General features: G+C 39.9%; 1 long non-coding RNA gene across 2 annotated transcripts in view; it reads right to left on the minus strand.

Moving 5' to 3' along the window:
• Window positions 1-393: 393 nt before the first annotated feature.
• LOC115936681 (uncharacterized) overlaps window positions 394-6,351 on the minus strand; it is a 67,937-nt gene continuing 61,979 nt past the window's right edge. For both annotated transcript variants that reach the window (XR_004072091.2, XR_004072090.2), the window contains 2 exons: window positions 3,820-3,914; window positions 394-1,930 (listed from right to left, as the gene is read on the minus strand). This is a non-coding gene — a long non-coding RNA (uncharacterized LOC115936681). The remainder of the gene's footprint in view (window positions 1,931-3,819; window positions 3,915-6,351) is intronic.

Genomic DNA, 6,351 nt, shown 5'->3' on the forward strand with positions numbered 1-6,351 from the left:
GTTAATTTACTCATTTGTGGGACTATTTATTTGGTTAGCTGCAGTTAGTCTACCAAGTACGTGAGCAATAAATGAACTTTTGCTTTTTCTGGTATACAGCCGTCTGACAACTCCAGCGTCCTAGAACTCCACTTCTCTCCCCCAACATTTGCTTGGTGCTGGAGTATTTGTTTTTATCCCTTCTGTGAGAAAACGATATCTGTGGATGCTGGAAAGGGGATAGGAATGCAGAAATGGGGTTTTAGGGGCACCATCGAAGCATTAATGGGGACCATTGGTTTCTGGGAGGAGGCCAAGAAAGGGCTAGATTGTCCCAAGGTGGAGCTTTCAGAGTGGCAGATGTGTGTGTGTGTGTGTGTGTGTGTGTGTGTGCGCGCGTACGTGTAGGATATCTGAAGATGGATCAACTGCCTTCAGGTGGAGGAATGGTCCCATGTGGGGGCTAAACGTATTGTGATGGGGAAAATCAGGCTCAGGTCAATGAGCATCATGTGGTTCCAAGGGTGTTTAAAGGTCCAGGTGGAACTGGGGGTACAGCACCCCAGCATCAGGGGGATGTGTGTCCATGCATGTGGGAAGCACAGCTCTGATGGCTTCCAGCTGGAGGATAGCCGTACAGCACCAGGAACCACCTGGACGTGAGGGTGCACTGGCGGGTCAGGAGAGGGGAGGGACAGGGAGCCTAGCAGCAAGAACCCCCAGGTTCTTGCCTGCCTTGTGCTGCAATCCCAGATCCCTCCTCCTTCTTCTTTCTTTTCTTTCACTTCTTCCCACTCTCCACCCTGGGCTACGGAGAGGTTCCTACAAGGCCTGGGTGTGCCACCAGGCAGATCTATCTCAGCTCCTCCTTGGGTACAACCTCCACTGTCGCTCACTTCTAGTAGGTGCGTCTGGTGTCTGGAGGCTCCTCCTAGGCCATGTCTCCATGGACTCTGGATCTTGGGTCAGCCCTTTCCTGTCTAGTAGTCATCCAAGCATGACGTTTTGAGGGAAGGAGCCAAGAGCTCAGGCTTTAAAATGGTTTCTTCTGCGTCTTGGTGAGTGTGTGCTCGTGTGTGTAGTCACCTGTGCTGATGGGGTTCAGGTGAGCACAGACTGGAGGGGCTGTTCCCTGGAGCTTTACCCACCTCCAACTCTCACAAGCTGGAAAATAGGGGGCTTGATGAGGAGAAACCTCTTCCAGAGCCAGACTGTTTTCTAGTCCTGGGCCCCTATTAAAGCTGTGGCCCACGGTCCAGATTAAAGGAGGGGTGGGGAGTCAGAGCTGGCCGCTCAAATAACCAAACATCATTCATTATAGTTTCAGCGTAGATGGAAACAAACGCAAAGTACATCTGCGGGGGCTGTGTAATATCAGTGTAATATCAGTTAACATACAGCGTAATATCGGTTTCAGTATCAGCAGAATTTAGTGATTCATCACTTACATACAACACTTGGTGCTCATCATAACAAGTGCCCTCCTTAATGCCCATTCCCCATTTAGCCCATCCCCCCCGCCCACCTCCCCTCCAGCAACCCTTTGTTTGTTCTCTTTAATTAAGGATCCATTTTATGGTTTGCCTCTCTCTCTTTTTTTCTCCTCATGTTCATCAGTTTCGTTTCTTAAATTCCACACATGAGTGAAATCATATGGTATTTATTTATTATTTTAAAATTGAGGTGAAATTCACATAGCATAAAATTTACCTTTTTAAAATGACCAATTTGGTGGCATTTAGTACATTCACAATGTTATGCAACCTCTATCTAGTTCCAAACATTTTCACTGGAAATGAACATTTGGAAAGTGTTCCAGAATTATTTTCATCACCTGAAAAGGAAACTCTGTAGCCATTAAGCAGTTGCTCCTTGGTTTGTGGCAGCCTCACCCCAATCCCTGCCTACTTCTGTCTTCACGTGGCTGCCTTCCTCTGTGTCTCTTCTCTTTCTATAAGGACACCAGTTATGGAATTCAGTACATCAGCAAAGACCCAGTCTCCAAATAAGGTTACATTCACAGACACTGGGGGTTAGTTAAGGCTTCAGCATGTCTTTTGGGGGACACTGTTCAACCAATTCTGCCACCAATATGCATTCTGTCTCTGGATTTACCTATTCTGGGTATGAGATTTTGCATCATAAATACTAATTAGGAAGTTACCACTCATTCCAGAATGAAAAGCCACTGTACTTTGAACTCCTAATTTGCTCCAATAGACTTTCCTTTTTTTTTTTTTTAAGATTTTATTTATTCATTTGAGAGACAGACAGACAGACAGACAGAGCACAAGCAGGGGGAGAGGCAGAGGCAGAGGGAGAAGCAGGCTCCCAGCTGAGCAGGGAGCCCGATGTGGGGCTTGATCCCAGGACCTGGAGATCATGACCCGAGCCGAAGGCAGATGCCCAACCATCTGAGCCACCCAGGTGCCCCATGGACTTTTCTTTTATAACAAGTCCTCCCACCTTCCCCCTTTTCTCTATAAAACAGTATTCCTCTCCTTTGTTCTCCAGACTTGCCTATGGTTTTGCCATAGCTTGCTTGTCCTGAATTGTAATTCTTTGCCATTCCCCAATAACCCATTTTTTGCTGATAAAATAACTGACGGTTTTATTTTATTTATTTATTTTTTTTGAAGACTGACGGTTTTATTTTTAACGTTAACAGCTCTTTAGTAAGTCAAGTCCTATTCCTGTTCCATCTCTTCATTCTACTCCTCTTTCAAACAATGCTATTTGTCTGCTTTGACATGTACCATTAAATTCATTTGCATCTTTGGTAAGTCTGTGTTGTAGTTTGTGTTTTTATGTTAAATTTACACAACTAGTACAATTCTCTGGAACAGGTTCTTTTTTTACTTTTTCCACAGCATTGTATCTGTCTATGTCCATTTTGCCGTGAGCACAGTGGGAACAGAGAGTTACAAAATAGAGTTACAATTGCTAGGGGGTCCCAAAATGGAGCCAGGAGGTCATTAGAAAAACAGAGCTTATGCACTTCCACACCCATATGGAAATTGAATTCTCACACCTGAGCCTTAACCACATAACCACATCCTGCAACATTTCTATATATGAGATAGCTCAAACTTTCTCAGCATCAAACACAATTCTTTCAACAACAGTTGATATAATCTTGCAGTTTTGGCCTTTATAACCCCTAATTTCTCTCCCAAGTTCAATTCCTCGTGAATCTGTGTCTCCTGAATTGCAACTCCTAAGACCCCAAATAAATGCATTGCTGGTTTTTACAGCTTCAGTCTGAAATTTGTTAGCAATACCTACATGGTATTTCACGGTGGCTCTTTCTGCATCATCTCTCCTCACACATGGCCTCACCTTCCTCATCTTTGATACTCATGGAGGAGTGCCCCATGTTTGTTTTAATTTCCATTTTTCCTCATGACACTTGATTTTGAGCAACATTTCATATATCTATAGGCCTTTCAGGTTTCTCCTTGTGTGGATTGTCTCTTCATAGTCTTTATTTTTCCATAGTGCTTCCTGTTCATTTCTTCTCAATTTGTAGAATATGTTCTGTCCATTGACAGTTGTTTTAAATATCTTTTTCTCAGGAGCGATAAAAGAAGGAAATTTGGAACATGAAAAATGAAGAAAGAACAGCAGAAAAAGTGAACTATGAGGAGATATAAAAACTATCCTCCTCCTGAGCTTTCTAAATTGTGTTAGATGCTTAAAGCAAAATTTTTGTCTGATATGATTCTCAGTGTATGTAGAGGAAATATTTAAGACAATTTTAGTCTAAAGTGGGGGGGGGCGGTAAAGGGGCCCAAATGGAAGTAAAGCTTCTATACTTAAAAAAATATATCTTTTTCTTACCTGGCCTCTTCCGTTGTGTATATGATGACTGTCATTGAAGAGAAACCTTCAGTTTTGATGTCATCAAAGCCAACCATTTTCTTCTTAGGTTTTTGCTTTAGGGATTAAAAAAATCATCTATTTTATTTTTTCATAAAACTTTACTTTTGTAGATAATTGTAGATTCACATATAGTTTTAAAAAATATTTAATTCAAGTATAATTAGCACGCTGTGTTATATTAGTTTCAAGTGTACAATATAATGATTCAGCAATTCTATACATTTCTCAATGATCATTAAGATAAGTGTACTTTTAGGGCACCTGGGTGGCTCAGTTGTTAAGCGTCTGCCTTCGGCTCAGGTCATGATCCCAGGGTCCTGGGATCGAGTCCCACATTGGGCTTCCCGCTCTGCGGGAAGCCTGCTTCTCCCTCTCCCACTCCCCCTGCTTGTGTTCCTGCTCTCGCTATGTCTCTCTCTGTTAAATAAATAAATAAATAAATAAATAAATAAATAAATAAATAAATAAATAATAAATAAAAAAGATAAGTGTACTTTTAATCCCCTTTATCTATTTCATCCATTCCCCCATCCAGCTCCACTCTGGCAACCACCAGTGTGTTCTCTATATTTAAGAGTCTGTTTTTTCATTTGTCTCTTTTATTCTATGTTCTTTCATTTCTTAAGTTCTGCATATGAGTGAAATCATATGGTATTTGTGTTTCTCTGAGTGACTTATTTCGCTTAGCATAATACTCTCCAGCTCCATCCACATCATTGCAAATAGCAAGATTCCATTCTTTTTGATGGCTGATTGTGTATGTATATATATATACCACCTCTTTATCCATTTATCAGTTGGTGGACATTTGGGTTCTTTCCATTGTTTGACTCTTGTTGCTATAAACATCAGCTACACATATCCCTTCAAATCTGTATTTTAGTATCCTTTGGGTAAATACCTAGTAGTCCCTATGCAGTAATTTTCATCTCCATAACTTATTTATTTTATAACTAGAAGTTTGTACCTCTTAATCCACTTCACCTATATCACCTATTACCACCTCCCCTCTGGCAATCACCAGTTTGTTCTCTGTTTTTGAGAATCTTTATGTTTGTTTTGTTTTTTAGATTCCTCTCTGAGTGAAGTCATATGGTATTTGTCTTTCTCTGACTTATTCTACTTAGAATAATACCCTCTAGGTCTATCCACGTTGTTGCAAATGGCAAAAATCTCATTCTTTTTTATGGCTGAATAATATTCCACTGCATATAGACCACATCTTCTTTATCCATCTATTGATGGACACTTGGGTTGCTTTCATATCTTGGCTATTGTAAAGCTATTGGAAATAATGCTTCAATAAACATAGTGGTGCATATCTTTTCAAATTAGTATTTTCATTTTCTTTAGGTGACTACCCGGTAGTGGAATACTGGATTATATGGTATTTCTCTTTTTGACTTTTTGACCTCCATACTGTTTTCCAGAGTGGTTGCACCAATTTACATTCCCACCAACAGTGCATGAGGGTTCCCTTTTCTCCACATCCTGGCTAATACTTGTTATTTCTTGTCTTTTTGATACTAGTCCTTTTGAGAGGTGTGAGGTGATATCTCATTGTGGTTTTGATATGAATTTCCATGATAATTAGTGATGTTGAGCATCTTTTCATGTGTCTGTTGACCATTTAATTGTCTTCTTTGGAAAAATGTTTATTCAGGTCCTCTGCCATTTTTAAATTGAATCGTTTGTTGTTTTTTTGGTGTTGAGTTGCATAAATTCTTTATATATTTTGGATATTAACCCCTTATTGGGTATATCATTGGTAAATATCTTCTTCTGTTCAGTAGGTTGCCTAGTCATTTTGTTGATGGTTTCCTTTGCTGTGCAAAAGATTTTTATTTTGGGGGCACCTGGGTGGCTCAGACAGTTAAGTGTCTGACTCTTGATTTCAGCTCATGTCATGATCTCTGTGTCGTGGGATTGAGCCCTGTGTTGGGCACTGTACTTAGCATGGAGTCTGCTTGAGATTCTCTCTGTCCTTCTCCCTCTGCCCTCCCTGCTACTTTTGTTTTCTCTAAAAGTAAATGAATAAATAAAATCTTAAAAAAAATTGAAAAAGATCTTTATTTTGTTGTAGTCTCAATAGTTTATTTTTTCTTTTGTTTCTGTCACCTGGAGATGTATCTGTAAATACATTGCTAAGGCTGATGTCCAAGAGATGACTATATTTTCTTTTAGGAATTTTATGGTTTCAGTTCTCACATTTATGTCTGTAATCCATTTTGAGTTTATTTTTGTGTATGATGCTAGAAAGTGATCCAGGTTTATTCTTTTGCATGTAGCTGTCTAGTTTTCTCAACACTATTTATTGAAAAGACTGCCTTTTCCCATTTGTATATTCTTGCTTCCTTTGTTGTAGATTAATTGACCATGTAGGTGTGAGTTTATTTTTGAGCTCTCTATCCTATTCTATTGATCTATGTGTCCATTTTTGTGCCAGTATCATACTCTTGATTACTGTAACGTTGTGGTATATCTTTTTTT

Source organism: Leptonychotes weddellii, chromosome 7 (assembly GCF_054177405.1).
Source record: "Leptonychotes weddellii isolate Sample4059 chromosome 7, ASM5417740v2, whole genome shotgun sequence".
NCBI classification, from domain to species: domain Eukaryota; kingdom Metazoa; phylum Chordata; class Mammalia; order Carnivora; family Phocidae; genus Leptonychotes; species Leptonychotes weddellii.